The sequence below is a fragment of the Equus caballus genome, chromosome 1 (genome assembly GCF_041296265.1).
Source record: "Equus caballus isolate H_3958 breed thoroughbred chromosome 1, TB-T2T, whole genome shotgun sequence".
NCBI classification, from domain to species: Eukaryota; Metazoa; Chordata; class Mammalia; order Perissodactyla; family Equidae; genus Equus; species Equus caballus.
The window spans coordinates 82,041,053-82,062,477 of NC_091684.1; the positions used below are offsets into that span (position 1 = coordinate 82,041,053).

The 21,425-nt window shown below is 41.3% G+C and overlaps 1 long non-coding RNA gene across 2 annotated transcripts; it reads left to right on the plus strand.

The window, feature by feature from the left end:
* Nucleotides 1-9,726: 9,726 nt before the first annotated feature.
* Nucleotides 9,727-13,816, plus strand: LOC111774456 (uncharacterized). 2 transcript variants are annotated; one of them, XR_002809460.2, is made up of 4 exons: nucleotides 9,727-9,915; nucleotides 10,512-10,623; nucleotides 12,157-12,306; nucleotides 13,630-13,816. It is a non-coding gene; the product is annotated as an uncharacterized lncRNA (long non-coding RNA). The 2 variants fall into 2 exon arrangements; XR_011437680.1 differs by having other exon boundaries at nucleotides 9,775-9,915; nucleotides 10,512-11,065.
* The last annotated feature ends 7,609 nt before the right edge of the window (nucleotides 13,817-21,425 follow it).

The following is a 21,425-nucleotide window of genomic DNA, read 5'->3' on the forward strand; positions in this document are numbered from 1 at the left end:
AAATAGATGAAAAAATATTCATCTGAAAAAAATAAAACCCTATATCTATAAAGAAACTGAATTTGTGGTTAAAAATCTTCCCACAAATAAAACTCCAGGTCCAGGAGACTGGTGAAATCTATCACTGGTAAATTCTATCAAACATTTAAGGAAGAAATAATACCAATTCTACACAAATGTTTCCAGATAATTTAATAAGAGGGAATACTTCCCCATTCATTCAGTGAAGCCGGTATTACTCTCATCCCAAAACAACTTAGGCATTACAATAAAAGTACAATTCAATATCCCTCATGAGCACAGACGCAACGCTTCTTTTTAAAACATAGCAAACTGAGTCCAGTAATAAATATAAAGAATAATATATCATGACCCAGTGGGGTTCCTTCCAGGAATTCAAAGCTGATTTAATATGCAAAAATAAATCAATATAATTCACCATATTAACAAATTAAAAAAGAAAAACAATGAATATTCAATGGACGCAGAAACAACATTTGACACATTCAATGTCCATTCCTGGCAAAAACTCTCAGCAAACTAGGCATAGAAGGGAACTTCCTCAACTTGATCAAGGGCATCTATTGGAAAAAGATCTACAGCCAACAGCACACTTATTGGTGAAAACATACATGCTTTCCCCCCAAGGCGGGGAACAAGCCAAGAATGTCTGCCCTCACCATGTCTGTTCAACATTGTACAGGAAATGCTAGCCAATACAATAGACCAAGGAAGAGAAGAAAAGGCATCCAGATTGTAAAGGAAGAATAAAAACTGTCTTTATTTGCAGAAAACATGATCATACATCCAGACATTCCTATGGATCTACAAAAAAAATTCCTAGAACTAATAAAAGTTTATTAAGTTTGTGAAATACAAAATCAACATTAAAAAATCAGTCATGGGACTGGCCTGGTGGCATGGTGGTGAAGTTCGAACACTCCATTTCGGCAGCCCAGGGTTCACTGGTTCAGATCCCAGGCATGGACCTTCACACTGCTCATCAATGCCACTGTGGCGGCCTCCCACATGAAACAGAGGAAGATGGGCACAGGTGTTAGCTCAGCAACAATCTTCCTCAAGCAAAAGGAGGAAGATTGGCAACAAATTAGCTCAGGGCCAATTTTCCTCACACACACACAAAAAGAATCAATCATATTTCTATATACTAGCAACGAAAAATCAGAACTTGAAATTAAAAAACAAATCCATTAACAATAGCATAAAATTATGAAATACTAAGAAATACATGAGAAGAAATATAAGACCTATACACTGAAAACTACAAAACATTGCTGAAGGAGATTACAGAAGATGTAAATAAATGGAGAGATATGAGTGAGAAGATTCAATATTGTTGAGATGTCAATTCTTCTCAAATTGATCTATAAATACAGCACGCTATCCAACTCAAAATCCTAGTCAGCTTTTTGGAGAAATGGGCAATGATTGTAAAATTGATATGGAAATGCAAAGGACAGAGAGCAGCCAGAACAACTTGGAAAACGAAGGACCTGATTCACTATTATTATAAAGTTATAATAACCAAGACAGTGTGGTATTGGTATAAAGACACAAAAAAGAGATCAGTGTAACAGAACAGAGAGACCTGAAATTGACCCATATGGACAGTTGATTTTCAACCAAGATGCAAAGACATTACAATGGCTAAAAGATAATTATTCCAGCAAATGGGGCTGAAACAATTGGCTAGTCTTAGGCGAAATAATAAAAATAATAACCTGATCCATTCTTTGCACCATATGCAAAAGTTAACTCAAAATAGATCACAGACAAATTTTAAACCTGAAGCTACAAAACTTCTAGAAGAAACATAAGAGAAAATCTTCGTGACCTTGATTTAGACAAAGATTGCTTACCGTGATCTACAAAGGAAAACATTGATGAATTTGACCTCATCAAAATTAAAAACTTCTCCTCTTCAAAGACACTGTTAAGAGAGTGAAAGATTCTCTGGTTCTGTAAGCAAAGAGCTTCAGAAAGGGCAAAAGTCAAAAGATGAGAAAATTCACACTAGGCATATCTTGGTATCAGACAAAGTAGAATTCTAGCCAAAAAGCAATAAATGGGATGAAGAAAGACACTTTTTAATGCTAACAGCTATAATTCATAATGAATATATAACAGTTATTAATATTTATGCATCTGATAACACATCAAGTTTGCCAAGCAGAAATTATAGGAGATGACAGGAGAAATATGCAGACATATGCTCACATGCTCAAGCCTACAGAACACAGTTCAGCTGTACTCAGAGAAAAAAAAAACCAGTATTAAACATCTGTATCAATAAAAATAAATAGGAATGAAAACTAATGTAATACAACAGAAGAGGTAAATTACTAAGGATAAAGATCAGACATTGAATTAGAAAACGAAAAAGCAATACAACTAATAAACACGTCAATAAGCTGTTGCTTTGGGAAAAAAATCCACAAAATGGAGAAACGCTAGCAAGAAAAAAAGATGGCACAAATATACAAACAAAATGAGACAAGGAAGAAATTGCCATTGAAATAGAGAATTTTTTTAATATTTAAGACAATAGCAGACTAACTTTATGCAAACAAATTTGACAACCGAAATCAAATAATGAACTTTTAGGAAAATATAATTTACCAAATCTGAACCTTTAGAGATAAAAAAATTTGAAGACATCAATTACTATAGAAGTTATGGAGAAAATTGCAAATCTGTTCTCTTCAAATAACACACCAGGCCCTGATGACTGCACTGGGGAATGCAGCAATCCTTTAAAGTCAGACAACTCCACTGCTGCTTAAACTGTTACAGAACATGGGGAAAGAGCTACAATTTCCAACAATTCTTTTTATGAAGCAAACAACATAGATATCAATATCTGATAAATATTGCCTTAAAAAGAAAACTATAGGGTTGGCCTGGTGGCCTAGTGGTTAAGTTCACACACTCCCCTTCAGCAGCCCAGGGTTCGAAGGTTTGGATCCCAGGCACAGACCTAGCACGGCTCATCAAGCCATGCTGTCACGGCATCCCACATAAAACAGAGGAAGACTGGCACAGATGTTAGCACAGCAACAATCTTCCTCAAGCAAAAAGAGGAAGATTGACAACAGATGTTAGCTCTGGGCCAATCTTCCTCACAAAAAAAAAGAAAGAAAGAAAACTATAGTCCAATTTCACTTATAAATGCTGATATAAAAAATATTAAAATATGAGTAAACAGTATATTAAGAAAATAATTCATCGTGACCAAGTAGGATTCATTCCAGGAAAGAAATCAGTATTAGAAAGCTTGATTACATTAGAATGTAATTCATGATATCCATATCTCTAAGAAGAAAACTCGTCATTTCCACCGATGTTGTGCCAGTTATCCAGCTGTTGTCCCTTAGCTTCAAGCCCAACCTTCTGTCTCTGTTGGGTGGTGGGACCCTGCAAACCACCTTCCTGCTTGGCCCACTGCACCTCCTCAGGGTCGGCCAGTAGGGGGCGCTATGGGGAGAGCGCAAGCCTGGGGAGTGGGAGGCTGAGAGATTTCCCCTTCCTGTCTGCTCTCTCCTCTTGCCACATATCATCCCAAAATTGTCTCTTCACCTCAGATGTAGTGGTTTGTTCCAGTAACAGCTTTTGAATTCAGTTTGCTACTTTTCCGGGGCCTGCTGCTCCAGCTGGCCGGTGTCCCCTCCCCAGAGGTGTAGGTCCGGCTCCTCGGAGCCCCTCCTCAGCCAAGCAGTGGACGCCTTCCCGGAGGTCTGACATCCCTGGGGTCCCTGCTCTTCCCTGTGCTCTCCCAGCCGTAGGTGTGGTAGCTGCTTCCTACAGTTTCTGCTGCCTCTCAGATACCTTAGGGGTCCCTTTTGTCTTTTCAATTAGTTAACAATTCTTCGTGTTAAATTCTCTTTATTAAAATAACAGGCACAGTTTCCATTTCCATTTGACAAAATCTGACACCTATTTCTGCCGTTAGAAAATATTCAGTTAAGGAAGAAGCGAGGATACTGATTTGACCGATATGATTTCATATATATATCACTCCCTGCAAAACCAGCGTCTCACTGAGCGGGGGCTGGCGGTGTCCCCGCTCTGCCTCGTGCTGACGCCAGTGGGCAGGGCAGCTGGACAAGAGAATGGGAGCGGCCCTGCGTGCCACAGCCTGGTGTGAAACTGTCTCCTAACCTGACATGGGAAAAAGAGCAAGAAGCATAACACTAAATACAATATCTACCTTTTCTGTAGAAAACATAGGGAAATATAAATATAAATGCATCTTCTCCTGGTTGCAAAATGAAGTACTCGAAAAAGAAACCAAAAGTTGATTTTTAAAATGTGTTACATAAAGAGGGAAGGAGAAATGAGGTAGAGAGGGCAGGAATGGAAACTAGACTTCTCAGAAGACACCTGGTTACAGAGCTTTGACTTTGGGAACATAACACGTTTTACATTCTAAAAAAAGATGAAAATCAAAAACAATTCCCAAAGCAATCTGAGACAAGCCTAATTAACTAGCTGGTTGGTAACATATCTGTACAAAGAGTTGCTTGTGGTGACTTTTGAACATTATTTTGACTGTTAGGAGTTGCTGGTTCCAAAACGTGCTTCCTTTGCCGCCACGCTTTCAGCAAAAGGATCCCCCACGCCATGCTTCGCTCGCCTCCCGTCTCGATTCCAAATTGAAGTCTCACACCGGTACGTCTGACTGGTGGGCCATACAGCCCGTCAGGGGTCCCAGTGCAATGGCAACTGGGAAATAGGGTTTTTAGCTTTCTGTGTTCTGAACACAGGACTGTGCACTAGCAGGAGGCTGGAAAAGGAGTTGAACAAATCAATCCACACTTATCCATCCCCTTGTAAGCTCAGGCCCTTCGAATGTCTCTGATTAGCCTCTTGAAGACTTGGTTGGGTAGCAACAGAAAAATTTTTAAAGAAAATGCATTCTAGAAATCTATAAAAAATTATACCAAGTAGCTAAAAGTTATATCTCATGTCTTTTATCAGGATAGATGTTTAGGGTCTGTGAGGAAAACGAGCATTCTAAAATATCTGCTGTGCACAAGGGAGCAGCAGGGTCCTTTATATATATTTTTTTTTTTTTTTTTGCCCTAGGAAGAATGCTCTTTAAAGATCTCTGGATATAAAACATATCAACAAGTCTTTAGCAAAGGAAATAGTGCCTGGAAAATGTGTGATTGGAATAAAAGAACTGGAAAGTTAGAGGGCCTGCGCTGAACTGCATCTTATACTATCTTCATGAAATATATTTACACACTATGAAAACTCAACCAATAAAAGTCAATTTTTAATATGTGTCTTCGGGATTCCCCAAGTTTAGGAGAGGTTTGTATGTTTGCTTTGCACAGTTCTCTTTGTTGCTGATTTATCCCACACATTTACGCTTATAACAGACATATATCACCTTATTCATGTCATCTGTTGTTTTCTGTTTTGGGTGTGATGGGAATATAACTCTGTATATGTGATTTCTATCTATAGTAGAAAGGAAAAAAATTAAAAATTTCTTTATAGAGGAAAAAATGACAGTGTTCTTTGTTAACTATAAGAGAAGAAACAATATTCATCTCATACGTAGATAATTTTTGTTGAACAAGCTTTAATCTAGTGATAAACCAGAGATACTTAGTGCAAAATTACGTAGAAAGTGTGAATGTAGAGGCAGGAGGAAAAGTCAGCATTTCCCCTTTCACCTTTAAGAAATCACACTAAAGCAATAAACACAACCGTAAACTCCATCCTGGAAACACTAGGAAAATTCTGGAATTATGAAGCACAAAATAGGGAGGTTTTCTGGAAGCATTTCAGGTCAAAGACAAGACAACATACAAAGAAAATGGCTGCAGCTGCAAATCTTTTTATTTTTAAATAAAAATCTGCAGAAGCAGAGTTCTCCTGAGCGAGTGGTACAAATCGAGGTGCATGACCCATTATCTCTTGATTCCTTCCAAAGGAGCTGGGGGCATGGCTGGTGGTAGGAGCACCTGGGCCTGGTTTGGTCGTGGCGAGGGAGCATCGGAGACCAGGCTGAAGGAGGATCGCACGGGAAAGCCATATTTGCAGGAAGCAGACAGTCTGTGAGGCTGGGGATCAAAAAGAAGAAAAGAAGCTCTGTGTGCGAGCAGCTCTTTAGCTTCCATTCTCTTTGGACTGGGAGGAAGAAAAGGAGCAGTGGCCAAAAAATAAAGACCTCGTTCTCAAAAAGGGTGGAGAGAAAGAGAGATATCAACAGCCCAGCAGAGGAGTGAGCAAGTAACATGGAGGGTTCCCAGAACGAAAATGCAAATGCTCTCAAAGACGGCCGAACAGTTTCAATCTGACTCCTAAAAGAAAGGCAAAGGAAAACTGCAGTGACATTTGTCACTTATGAAATCGGCAAAATTCAAAAATTGTGAAAGCAAGCTGTGTGATCAACATTATGGGAAAATAAACAGCCTCATGTGTGTTGTAGGTGGGCATGCCAACTGACACTAGCTCCGTGGAGAGCAATCTGGCAATGGCTCTCAACATGGGAAATCCTTTGACCCAACACTGCTGCTTCTAGCAAGTGAGAAATGGTATTTTTTTTAACATCAAAAGTCTGGAAACAATGTAAATGTTCATAACAGGGTTCTGAGTAAATGATGGTGCAATCATATCATGGAATATTATGCAACTTTTTAAAAGAATGAAGCAGATATGGAAGGCTCTCCAAGATAAATTGTCAAGTTAAAAAAAAAAGCAACTTCCAGAAAATATTTTGCTGTGCTACTACTTACATATGAAAAGATAAATGAATAAGGATGTATCTGCTTGTATGTGCAGAGAGTATCTTTAGAAGCTGGCAGCAGTGATTGCATGTAGGAAAGGAAAACAGGGGATCAAGGGGCTAAAACAGGAGGTGCACAAACCATTAAAAAGTGTGTGTGTATAAATAAAGGAAATATTGAAAGTTCTGATAAATAAATGAAAAGCAATAGGATATACTGGAGTATATGAGGAAGCCATTTGGTTTAAAACTAATTTGGGCCTGACCTTGTTTTTCCAAAAGGGCCTGACGTGGCCTGTTGTGCATGCATTGTACATCTGCTTTAAATATTTACTATGTCCCAAAGACCAGAATGATGCCCTTAAAGATAGGGATGTAACTTCCCCGCATATCAGCATTTCTTTAAGGATAAGCATCTCTCCCTAAATCAAGGATTAATTGCCAACTTGCTGTGCTCACCCTGTTACCACTGACCTGCTCTGCCAGCAAAGCAATCTCACAACTATTGTAAAAAGGAGATGCCGATCATATGTGATGTATGCGCTTTGTTCCAAGACAGTATGTAACCACTCTACACCCCACTTCTTTGGTGCCCTTCTTTAGGAAGGCCCCAGGCTAGTCCTCAGATCTGGCTCATAATAAACTCACCCCAATTTTGATGTATAGATTGATCATGGATTATTTGCATCGACAGTTCCCACAAAGCATTTACTGCAGTTGTCTCCATATTGTAAGATTATAGTGATTTTTCTCTTTGTAGTGTTTTGAGTTCACAAATATTCACCAGTGACAAACAGTGCTTTCTTTGAAAAACAACCAGGATTTTTTTCCTCCTAAAATTCTCAATTCACTCCACCAAACGAAAATACTTGGTCAGTTCACTGCATGAAAGCACATTTTTTCTTTGCCTGGCTCTCCAGGTGGCCTTGTCTGGTGGGAGCTGGAACCCCCAGCTGTCTGTGCTCAGGTGCACCTCAGTGGTCCAGGCCCACGGTGGTCCCAGGCCTCGCTGTGTCAGGCCACTCAGCAGGCCACATTCCCTGCACTTCACAGGCCCTGCAGGCCAGAAAATTTGGGGCCTGAGTTCCACTTATTGTTTCTCTCAGGTAAATTCCTCCCGCAAAGGGTGCTACTGTCAGAATTAAAGACTTGGAGCTATTTTGGTTGCATTCTTGGCCTTAAGAGACAGGTTTCCTGTTAATACTGTTTTGACTTAGATTGTTTGGGTCTCTCCAGCGGGAGACCAGATTTAGATCAAACGCACAGGATCCTCCTGCTGAAACAAGAAGAGCCTGGAACACCCAGGGAAGTCAAAGTCCCTGTTTTTTGAGGGTGGGAAACGGGACTGGGGTCCTTTCTCTGCTGCCCTGAGAGGCCTCCATGAAGAAAGGCCCGCCTGCCCGGAGCCACACAAAGCCAAGGCCACTGGGCCGGCAACTTGGAGGTCAAAGCATCCTGGGCCCCCTGTGGAAGGCAGGTCCCCCTCCACGGCCCTGAGCCAGGGTAAGGAGGCCCACATGGCTATGTTCCATGCACCAGCCCTAGCAGGGTCCCTGCACAGAGCCTCCTTCAGGACTGACTGTTTAGGGCTCGCCACTAGTCGGCCACTATTTAAGCTGCCAGCCGGGAAGCCTGGGAATATGGAACCAAAGGAAACAGAAGTGGGGTCTGTCCTGGCCCCTCGCAAACTCGAGCACCTGGCAGCTGCCCCTATACAGGCAGGAGGAGATGCTCATGAGGAGCCTGGGCATCCCAGGGCCCAGGGCACTTCATTCTCAAAGGTAAAAAAAGGAGTGCCCCCTCTCAGAGCGGTAGGCACTGAACAGGCCTGCCTTCCCAGCCAAGCGGGGAGAGAGGGACCCCCCACCTCCACCCTGTGTGTGCACACTGCTGTGAGGTGGCTCTCAGGCCACCATATCCTCAGCTAGCCCAGGCCTCTGAGGCAGACAGGACGGTACCAACCTGGCAACCAGTGTCCACAGAGCACCTGAGCTCTCTAAGTGGGATCAACTCTTTATTCCATATCTGGGTTCCATGTTCCCCTTGCCGGTGCTGGGAGAACAGCTGCAGTGTCTGAATTTTCACAGGAAAATTCATTTTCACAGAGGCAGTCCTGATTAACAATGAAACCTTCAAAATGGGCTCAGAGCTTGGCTGTAACCAGCTGACCTTTCACTTCTGAAAGGCCAGGCACATTTGTTTCCAAGGGCTTTCCCTTCAAATTTTTGTTTGAATGTGGACCTGGAAACTGGCATCTGCATTCTTTCCTAACACGATCTTAAATCATCCAAGTGACTGTAGGAAGGTGGCCCGTGCTGCCCAGCCTGGGCTGCAAGCAAAAGAGTGCAACTATTTAGCCCAGAGCCTAGAAGTTGCCATCTGCCACCAGTAAACAAACAGCCTTCCAAGGATGGAAGTGCAGTTCTCTTTTCTGAGACTGGGGGAACCTGGCCAACATGCCTTCTCCCGTTGTAGACGACACACTGAAGAAAAGTCTTGATGTTTGGCAAAAGTTCCCCTTCCATTGTAAAGTTAATAAAAGAAAACCATGTTTTAAAACAAGTCAGCCTTTTTCCTAACCCTGCATCATCAGACTCTAAATGTCAGAGAAATATCTATGCTTCAGTTAAGCAAGGAGACAAAAATAACGTGGCAAGGTAAAAAGAATCCAGATTTCAGGAGAATGGTCCCACCACATATATGTACGTGAAAATGCCTTTTTACCTGATATACTGAGGCGTGAACTCTTTGTATCAGCAGTTCCCGCTAGAAGCTCCATGCAGCAAATGTACTTAGGGGGATATTGACTCTGCCCCCAGGACGAGGGTGGGCCAGGTTGTCTGAAGCCCACCAGTTCACGTGGTTCCCTTGACCAGCCATTGGCTCAGGGTTAGCCACATGACCTGAGGAGCCCAAGCAGGGCATGTCTCACAACTCCTGCTTAGAATGCTGGACAAAGAGCTTCCGGCCTTCCTCTGACATCATAGTATGAGGAGGTAGAGCCTGGCACAGTAGCCACAAGGAGGAAAGCAGCTTAAGAATTAAGCCCACCGTTGGTGGGGATGTAAAATGGTGTAGCAGCAATGGAAAAGTCCGGTGGTTCCTCAAAAAATTAAAGATACAATTACCATATGATCCAGCAACTCCATCTCTAGGTATATGTCAAAAGAATGAAAGCAGGGCCTCTTCATAGCATTATTTACAATGGCCAGAAGGTGGAAGCTGCCTAAGTGCCCAGCAATGGATGAATGGATAAACACAATGTGGTATTTACATACAAGGGAATATAATTCAGCCTTAAGACAGAAGGAAATCTGACACATGCAACAACATGGATGAACCTTGAGGACATTGTGGTAATTGAAATAAGCTAGACACGAAAGGACTAATATTGTTTGGTTCCACTTGCAGGGTTCCTAGAGTAGTCAAATTCATAGAGACGGAAAGTAGAAGGGTGGCTGCCAGAGGCTGTGGGGAGGGAGAAATGGGAAACTATTGTTTAATGGGTACAGAGACAGTGGTAATGGCTGCACAACGATGTGAGTGTACTTAATGCCACTGAACTGTACACTTAAAAATGGTTAACATGGTCAATTTTTTTAAAAGAATTAATCCCACATACAGAGGACAGCCAGGCTGAGAGAATGATACAGAAATAGACCTGGATTCTCTTGATTTAGCTGGCCCTGAAGCTGATTGTCTCACGAATTTCCACGGTGTTTAAGCCAGTTTACTTTTGGCTTTCTGATAGTTATGATCTAAGTCATCCCCGCTGCCATATTGTACTTGAAAGAAGACATTACCATCAGCTTCCAGAAAACCAACCAGGGGAGCTTCCAGTCCAGCACCTTCCTCTCCATCAGGTACAGTATTGGATTTGTCCAAAAAAGAGATCATCCTGTGGATGACCCATTCCGATCCCTAACCTTCAACACTTCTTAACCCCTGGACTCCAGTGAACTCCACCTACCCATTCCGGGCCGCACCCTAGACTTTGGAGGTCACCACACAGAACCTCCAAAACTCTATGCTCTGCTCCTATTGTGACTTGGTTAAATTAACATTTGTTAAGTGGAGCACAGGGTGTCAGATGGTGAGCCACGGTTCAACGAGAGACCACAGGGAAATTTAAAGAGGAAAGTTTATGGCTCACAAGTCCTGGAAGAAGTTCACGGCGTACCCTGAGTGGCCACACAGGGAGGTCAAGGCAGAGTACAGACAGAGAGAGCAGCGGAATCAGGGGGACGTGCCTTCATTAGGGTCCATGGGTGGAGTGCTTTGGAGGTCCTGGCCAGGGCTGGAAAGGTCAGTTCAATCCAAAAGAGCTGGATTTTCGTAAGCCCCATGGGGGTCTTCTCTAAGGGGTGCACGAGGCACACAGACCCTGGGAGGCAGGGGAGACTGTTGATCACAGGGCTGTGAGGGAAATCATACTGGGAACTTACTTGGCTGGTGACTCTTCAGGATGCTATCTAGAGTATGTGCTGGCATTAGAGGGCTAGTGGCAGTTTACAGTCCCTGTAGGCCACTTGGCCGAACAAAATGGATGCCAAGGCAGCCATACCAGGGAGTAACTTAGCTAAACTCTCAACAGCCCTTTTATCATAATCTGCTCTCCTTACAGTCTTCTTACTTCCTCATCCCCACATACCTACTCAACGGCATTCAGAATCAGGACTCGCTTTCCAGCCTACACACTATGATGGAATAGACCAGTTAGTAACTTCCTTACGTGCCTCAGCTGTGCTGGCATTCAGTTCCCTCTCCTCTTCCCTAAAGCAGCTCCTCCTCACCACTCTCCCCCACAGGCCAGGCACTCCCTCCCCGCATGTCTTCTCTCTCCTATATTTTCAAGTCATCCTTCTCTCTCTCTTTCTCTCACACTCACTCTTATTTCCAGCTTCTTTCCCACAATCTATAAACATACTCAAGTCTCCCCATGTTTCTCATGGTTAAATAAATACTTTTCTTGACCTGCTCTTCCCTTCTAGCTGCCACCTTATCATTCTCCTTCCCTTCACAATCAAACGGCTCAAAATATTTATCTGCATTCCTTGTCTCCTTCTCCTAACATTTCCAGCCTGTGACAGTCAGACTTCCAGCCCCAACCCCTCTGATGGAAAAATTCTCTTAAAAGTGGCACTAACTCCATAATTGCTAAATCCAATGGGTCTGTTTACCAAAGATTCTCTTACCTGAATTCCCTGTCCTATTTGTTATGGTTTCCTTGCTCCCTCCACCTCTGGGACAATATATACTCCTTATAGGCTGTCCTCCTACCTCTCCGACATTTCTCCCAAGGCCCCCTTGACAGATTCAGTTTCTCTGGCTACCCCTAAGAGGCTGGGATGCTCTCCAGTATGCCCATGGCCCTCTTCTCTTTTCCTGCTACGTAGCCATCCCAGTGACTTCATCCAACCCCACGTGTGCACGAAAGAGTTGATTCAGCAGGTCTGGGATCTTCAAACCCTGCACATTCCAAAGAAAGTTCTGGCCCTTGCCTGTCTCATAGAAGACAACCTCTAAGCTCTTAGAATATCCTGCTGGTAAGTGTCTGTTTTTCTGTGGCATCAGGCCATGCCAGATAGTTTATGCTAACAAAGATTTATAGTGGGCATCTTGGGTCATGCGGTATCGGTTTGACCTCTGACAGAGCTGAAAATTGAGTGGCTAAGGTCAGTCATGTGGGCATCCTATGCCTATGTGACTTATCCAAAAAAAACCCTGGACACCATGGCTCTTGTGAGATTCCCAGTTGGCAGCCCTTCATATGTGTTGTCACACATCCCTGTCACATCACTAGAGGGATAAGTAAGTGCTATCTGCACGAATCCTCAGGAGGGGACAACTGGAAGCTTATGCCCAGGCTCTGCCCTCACAGTTTTTCCTTTGTTGCTTTTCATCTCCTCCTTTCACTGTAACAAACCATAACCATGAGTATAATGGCTTTTCTGAGTTCTGCAAGTCCTTCTAGGGAATCGTGGAACCTGAAGGTGCTCTTGGAGATGCCCAGCACCACACATTGTCATTGAAAGTCATATGCTGATGACTCACGAATCTATATTTTTTTCTGTACATCCCTCCTAAGCAGCAGTTCTAGACAAAAATAACAATCAGGATGTCTCAATAGAGCCACAAATCCAAACTGTCCAAAATTTATCTCCTTATATTCTGCTTCAAGCTCATTTCTCCTCACATGTTGCCACAAACCCAGTCGGCCGTGTCTAAAATCTGGCAGTCACCGCACACTCCCACCCCTCCCTTGTCTCCTGTGCCTCATCCGTGAGAGCTGCTCACTAACGTCTCCGGGTCCTTCCCTTCCTTCCACACCCGTTGCTCCCCTTGACTCAGGCCCCACCATTTCACCTGGACCACACAGTCAGTACTCTCTGGATAGGCTCTCTACAGCCAGGCCACTCTTTTCCAGTTATCCCCACTACAGACAAAATGAACCTTTTTAAAAAAAAATCAGGATTCTAGTTCAAGAAGGTAAAACTTAAATGTTAAATTGTAATAGTCATAAAAACAGTATGAATCTATACTAATGAAGAAAAACGGCATTTGTGAAAAGGACATTTCAACATCTTTGGAGTTAAAAAGTGAGTGAGAGCGAGTTAACTAACAGCTAAATCAGAATGAAGAAAGACTCCCCCCAGTGCACAGCCCTCAAGAAGCTTTTGACTGGGCATCTTTCAACAAGAGTTGACAAGGTTGTTTATTAAAGGAAACTGAACTTGGGCCCCCTGTGGTGGGTGAGGCTGCAGATTCAGCCTCTACTCATTCAGGGATCTGGGGAATCTACACCCAGGTTCTGGCTTCCTACCCTCCCCCTGAAGTGACACTTGCTCACTAGCAATCATTTATCACAGAGAGCATCCTGGTCAGGAGAGAACGCCACCTGCAGAGACAACAGTATGAAAAACTCTACCCACTACACTACTCTACACTGCACCACGCAACTGAGTCCCTCATCCCCAAATAGGTACTCCAGGCCCCCCTCGGAGACACTGCGTGTTCAGTTCCAGGCCACCACAATAAAATGAATGTCGCAATAAAGTGAGTCACACGAATTTTTTGGTTTCCCAGTGCATATACAATTATGTTTACACTATATTGTAGTCCATTAAGTGTGCAGTAGCATTATGTCTAAGAAACAATGTACATACTTTAATTAAAAAATACTTTATTACTAAAAAATGCTAACTGTCATCTGAGCCTTCAGTGCCAATAGACTTGCTCAACACAGGGTTGCTACAAACCTTCAATTTATAAAAAATGCAATATCTGTACACATAGTTACAGAGGACAGATTGGTAATTACGGGAGGGGGAGGAGGGCAGGAAGACAGTGCAAGGGGTGACTGGGCACATGTATACAGTGACAGTAATTAGTTTTTGGGTGGGGAACATGATGTAGTCTAAACAGAATTTGAAGTATAATGATGGACATCTGAAATCTATATGATGTTATAAACCAAAGCTACCTAAATGAAAAAAAAGAAAAAAGAAATGCAGAGCAGAAAAAAAATAAAAATGCAATATCTGCGAAGAGCTCTAAAGCAAGGTATGCCTGTATTTGGTTTGTTACCATAGGAATATGTTAATTTACTTTATTTTGACTTAAAATATTGCTGCAAAACTAGCTTAGGTACTTTCCAGTTTAAAATCCTTCAGTGACTCCCCATGGCCTACGAGATAAAATTCCAACTCCTTTCTTGGCATCAAGAACCACCTACTCCAGACCATTTTCTCATCCAGCCCTACTGGTATTTCACATTCCATTTATACTAATAATCTGGCAATTTTATGCTTTTTGGCCTTTATTCATGCTATTCCCTCTGCTCATAAAGCACTTCTTCTCCTTTCCATTGGGCAAACACTAACATGTCTCAAGATTTAGTCCAAGTGAAGCATTTAGTGACAGTTTCCTCTTTCCCAAAATCGTGTAAAATCAGTGCCTTCCACACATATTTCTACGACTGTTCCTGTGATAGTTTATTGCACTTTTAAGTTTAGAGTCTGTACTTTGTGCTCCATGAGAGCAGAAACCTGTGTTCCCCAGGCCTGGAAGATGGAGGGACCTCAACAAATCCCTGATGCATGAATGAGTGAATAGCATTAGGGATGGGCTTGTCATCACTGTGGGTCTGATGTTGGCTCCAACAGTCGTCTTATGTAAACAACATTTTACCTATCCATCAAAAGAAAACAATAATACTAACTACGTTGTAGGATTTTTGTGAAGACAATAATCGTAGATAAAATTTATTAAATACAGGTAATTCTAAATAATATCCAAGACCCTTTTACATTTTTAAAATTCATTTTCATAAGAACCACACAAGATTGGTACTATTATCCTTATTTTACAGTTGAGGAAATTAAGGTTCAAATGTTAAACAAAATAGCCATTTTAACATCTAGCAGAGTTTCTGGTATACTCCCTCAGGAGATGCTAGCTCCCTTTCCTGTCCCTCTCCTCTCAACTCCAGGACGTTGGGATGAGGTAATAGGGGAAAGAAGGAAGGCATAAACTATGTTGAGGCGACCATATAACATAGAAGCTGAATTTTGAAGTTTTCTTTCAGGGGAAGGCGTCTCCCAGACCAAAGAGGACTCACAACCATATGGTGCAGTGACTTCCCCTGGATCAGTACACCAGGGCTTGGACTAGAGGATTCACGTGCACTCCACTCCTCAGATAAGCCCTTAATCACAACCCCTCAGAAGAGGTTGGTCAGGTTCTGTTACATGACAGTGAAATTTTTTGTTTTTGAGGCCAATGTTGTTAGTTACATTGTAGTAATAGTAACAGTTACTGTAGCAATAGGATAGAAGCCATAGCAACAGTATAGGAAAAGGAGGAGGAGGAGAAGTGATATTAATTGAGTATGTACTAACTGCCAGGCCCTTTACATTAAGCACTTTACATTAAGCAACACATATTATCCCTGAGATAATATCCATGAGATAATTACTAACAGCAAGAGTAGCAGCAGTAGGAATAGCAGTAGTATTAGTACGATATCTAACACTAATTGAGTAGTTACTATCTGCCAGGCTCTAGACTAAGCCCTTTATAACTATTAGCACAATTTATCCCTTTGAAAGAACTACTATTACTGTCTATATATTGCAAGTTGACTTCCACTTCTGACAAACAGGGAGTAACAAGATCCTGATTTACCCTCTTGTCTGAACCAACAACAACAAAATGGATCAAAAAGATGAAACAAAGGTTTTCAAGGCACTGCAACAGGCAATGGAGGACAGTGATCCCTGAGAAGTAGGAAATAAATGAGGTAACCCCTATGATTGCCCCAGCTTACTGGTGGCCTCTTCAGCCAGGGGGCAGGGAGAGGGATGTCAGGAGAATCCAGGACTTCCTAAGTTGAGGAGACAAAGCTGAAGGTACCAAGGCAACTAGACTTGGCAAGGCAGAGTACCAGATAGGAAAGAGCTTCACAGAGAGAGAACTACAGACCCGCACAGGGTCTCCCTTGCATGTTCAGCACACACATGCGAGGAAACCAACCCAAGCCTGGAGAAAGGATCGGAGGAAATAGCACCTTGTGTTCACACAGTGCCAGGAGCAGTGCCTGTTCCCACCAGACAGGTTGGAGAACCTCACAACTCAAGAGCTATTGGGTAGAGTACTCAGAGGGCCTTGAGTTGGTAAGGGGGGATAATTTGTCTGAAATTAAACACTGTTCCAACCCTACCTAACAAATCTAAAAAGAAAGACCCAAATAGATTAGACTGCTTCCAAGTAGCTTAACTGCATCTCAGAACAAAGCTCAAGAATATTCATAGGAATATAAAAATATCTAGGACCTGGGGCCTGCCCAGTGGCATAGTGGTTAAGTTCGCATGCTCCACTCCAACGGCCTGGGGTTTGCTGGCTCAGATCCTGGGCAGACTTACACACCGCTCATCAAACAATGCTGTGGTGGCATTCCACATGGAAGAACTAGAAGGACTCACAACTATGATATACAACTATATACTGGGGCTTTGGGAAGAAAAAAAAAGAGGAAGATTGGCAACAGATGTTAGTTCAGGGCCAATCTTCCTCACCAAAATGCACAACTTAAAAAAAAAAAATCTAGCACCCAACAAATGACTGGCAATGACTGGCATCGAATCAAAAATTACCAACAGACAAAGAAGCAGAACCCATAATGAGAAAGAAAATGAACCAATTAACAGACTCAGAACTGACAAAATATTAGAATAAGCAAACAAGGACACTAAAATAGTTATAAATGCATTGTATCTTTTCAAAAATTAGTTATATGGGAGGCTGGCCCCATGGCCTAGTGGTTAAATCAGAGCACCCTGCTTTGGCAGCCCAGGTTCAGTTCCCGGGCATGGACCTACATGACTTGTTGATGGTCATGCTGTGGTGGCAACCCACATACAAAATAAAGGAAGATTGGCACAGATGTTAGCTCAGGGTGAATCTTCCTCAGCAAAAGTAAGAAAAGAAATTTGTTACATGGAAGATATAAAATAGAGGCAAATTGAACTTAGAGCAATGAAAACTACAATGTGTGACATAATAAAATGAAAAATATACCAGATGGGATTAACAGCATATTAGACACTGCAGATGAAAAGATTAGTGATCTTGAAGATATAGAATCTACCTAAAATAAAACAATGAAAAAAAGAAAAGAACACACAAAAAATGAAATGAGTAGAGAAAATGTATCTGAAGGAATAATGGTAAAAAAAAATCCAAATTTGATCAAAACTATAAACCCACAGATCCAAGAAGCTCAATAAACCTCAAGCTCAAGAAACATAAGGAAAACTATACCGAGGCTCATCATAATTAAATTTCTCACAATCAGTGATAAAAAGACAATCCTAAAAGCAACCAGAGTAAAAAGACATATTACAAAGATAAGGAATACAGCAGATTTCTTATCTGAGACAATGGAAGAAAAAAGACAATAAAGTAATATCTTTAAAGTTAAGTTTCTTTCTTGAAAGAAAAGACAGTGAGAAAAAGAGATTCACACTGAGTAGAACAGAAACCAAAAGAAGACTCAGCTAAGATAGGGTTCCATCAATTTCACAGAAGCTGGAGTTTTAATGCTAGGCTTATTGTTCAAAAAAATGGACTTTAATCACCCTCACACACAAATATAAATTCCGGTTGGATTAAAGCTATAAATAAACTAAAGTTCTATATCCAGCAAAAATATTTTTTCAAAAATATAGATTCTTTTTTTGAGAAACAAAAAGCTAAAAGACTTCATTACCAGCCCTGCACTACAAGAAATGTTAAGGGAAGTCCTTGAGGAAGAATGAAATTGACACCATAGGGAAATCTGGATCTACACAAAGAAATGAAGAGGGTCAGAAACTGTAACTACATGAGTAAGTATATACAGTTTTGTTCTTATTAACAAAAATAATAACAATGTATAGTGAGGTTTATAACATGTGTAGAACTAAAAGGTATGACACCAATAGCACTAAAGGCCAGAAGGGAGAGGATGGCAGTACACTATCATAAGATTTAAGACTGCATGTGAACTGTGTAAGTACACTTAAAGATAGTTAACGCTGTATACTGTAAACACTAAAGCAATCATCACATTAAATGTAAGCAGTCTAATTACCCCTATTAAAAGGCAAATATTATCAAATTGAATAAAAAAGCAAGACCCAACTATGTGCTGCCTACAAGAAACGCACTTCAAATACAAAGACACAAATAGATTAATAGGATAGAAAAATATATACCATGTTAACATTAATCAAAAGAAAGCTGGAGTGGTTATATTAATATCATACAAACTGGATTTCTACCTGTAGCAACTATATCCAGGTAGAAAATGTGGAGGATAAAGGTAGATAATTGAACACCCTCATTTGTCTGTACTCCTTCTTGAAATCTCTATGTAACACAGTAAAAGCTTGTTTTTTTTAATGTCATAAACCCATGAAGACAAAGATGATAGGAGAGATGATAGAAACAAGGATATTTTGGCAGCTGGAGGTGGATGCTAAGTAGTAACTAACTGACTAAACCTGAGGAAATGGACTTTTAAGCCAGATGTGGGATAGGAAATGTGCCACTTGATTTACACCATCAAATTCCCACAAAACTCAAGAATTAAAGCACCAGAAAAGATGGTTTAAGTGGGCTTATAGAGAGCTGGAAACAAGAGAAGCAATTGAAAGTATGTTTAAAAGGAAGTAAACTCATTTCATCTCTCGCTGAAAGTGTCTGTGCAGTGGCTCCTCTCCCACCCAGCAGTGGTCACAATGTCTATGTTCTTCAGAGAATAACACAAAGGTATCTGGGCCAGGAGACAGCACAGGGTGCTAAAGGCGAGGGTACCATACTGAAAACAAAGATTAAGAGAAAGTTTATGTGTGGAATACTGAGACCCTCCCTCTATCTAAGCTGCCTCTCTCTCTTGAGCCCCAAATTTCTGGCAGCCAGGCTTTCTGCCTCCATGCAGGAGATCATAGAGCCTTCTCTGGACAATCTGCCTGGCCCCAGAGGAAAGCTATCAAAATGGACCAGCCAGGTCACCCCATGATGAAGCCAGTTTGTTAATAAGCTTGTTTGTGCCTCATTCTTAGTTGTATACACACAGCCAAAGTTGAGAATAATGGTCAATACTTATATAGCACTTACTGTGTGCCAGGAACTATGAGGTAGTTAGTATCACAATTCCTGTTTTACAGATAAGGAAATAGATACTGAGAGGCTGAGGAACGTGTCCAAGTCCACACCACTGGAAAGCAGGTGGTGCAGAGCCCATGCTCCTCTTGTTCTTATCTTGGCATATATTATCATGATTTTAAGCGGACCTTTTTCCCTACCCTGCACTGTTCCTCTTCATCCCTACTACCATGATTCCAGGCCTCTAAGCATTTCCAATGTTTCTCCCATGGAACTTTCTTCAGGAAGTTCCTAGAGGATGGGTTTTACCAAATGAGGCAGTAGGCCAAAAAGAGAAGATGAGGAGGCATCCAGAACACAGGAGACCCAAAGCAAGAGAAAGATGAGGGGAATTCCCAAGATGTGGTGTCAGCAGGCTGAGAAAGCAGCCTCTCTAGATTGGAGCCGGTCAGGAGGCTCCAGGAACAACTTCCTTGATAAAACCTGATATGGAAAATACCTGAGTTTTCTGAGCATATTGAGAGGAGATATATACACCCAAGGAAGAATGTGGGGTTGCAGTAGTAATCAATATAGAGAAAAACTCAGTTAACAAAATTAAGAGAGTTATTAACTACAGGAGAAAAAACAGTGCAAGAAGGAAAATTAATTCATCTTAATTTATGAAATTACTGAGTTGTAAATAATGTTTACATAATCAAAATAATAGAGACACTGAATATTGATTCAAAAATAATATGTCATAACCACATTTGGAGGAGATGCGATGGGAAGCATGAGTTCATCCAAGAAAAGGGGAGTAGAAAGAGGACTAAATTGTCAGCCTCCACATCAAGAAGTCAGTGGATAACACCTAAAACCAAAAAGTCAGGAACTAGCAGTACAGTGTACTTTGTAGAAATGCAGAGGTAGATGTAAAACAATCAGCCAAAAGAGGGGCAAGTGGTTGACTCCAGAAAGCAGGCAAGGGGCACAGAGGGCTGAGGGGTTTGTAATGTGACCTTTGAGCTATCTCAGTCTTTAAACAATATATATATTAGCAAATATATGTATTTAATAAATATGTAAACATAATTTTTAAAAGTAAATGAAACAGAAGAAAAATCCATTTAAAATATCAACAGTAACATATACCCAAAAAAAAGAAGAAGAAACCCTAGAAATAAGTTAGAACAAATACGCATACCCTCAATATATAAAGTTTTAAAACTCTAATGAATAACATGAGAGAAAATTTGATTGAATGGAAAACTATGCCTTTTTGTATATGAAAACTAATATTTTAAAGATCTCAATTCTTCCTAAATTGATCTAGAGATTCAGATGATCCTAACAAAAACAGCAAAATTATGGGGGTGAGTGCATATCTTAGTCTACCCAGGCTGCCATAACAAAGTGCCACAGACTAGATCGCCTAAATAACATTTATCTCTCACAGGTCTGGGTGCTGGCAGGGTCAGTTTCTGGTGATACCTCTCTGCTTGGCTTGTAGATGGCCACTGTCTTGCTGTGTCTTCACTCGGCCTTTCTTCTGTGCACATGCCCTCTGGTGTCTCTCCTCTTCTTATAAGAACACCAGTCCTATCGGATCAGGGCCCCACACTTACGACCTCATTTAACCTTCATTACTTCCTTAAAGGTCCTGTCTCCATATACAGTCACATTAAGGGTTAGGGCTTAAACACATGAACTCTAGGGGGACACAGTTTCCCTGTAACAGGGAAAATCTGACAAAGAGACACTAAATTTGTCAGAGAAAAAAAACTGAGGATAAGCAGAAAAAGTGTATTTTAAAAAAGAGTGATGGAGTTGAAAAAGGAAGATATGCAGAACTGACCCAATGAGATATTAGGTTGAACCATACAAAATTGCCATTTTTTACTAGCAAATCGAATACAACAATACATTAAAAAGATCATACGTCATCATCAAGTGAGTTTCATTCCAGGGATTCAGGGATGGTTCAACATCTGCAAATCTATCAATGTGATACACCACATTAACAAAATGAAAACTA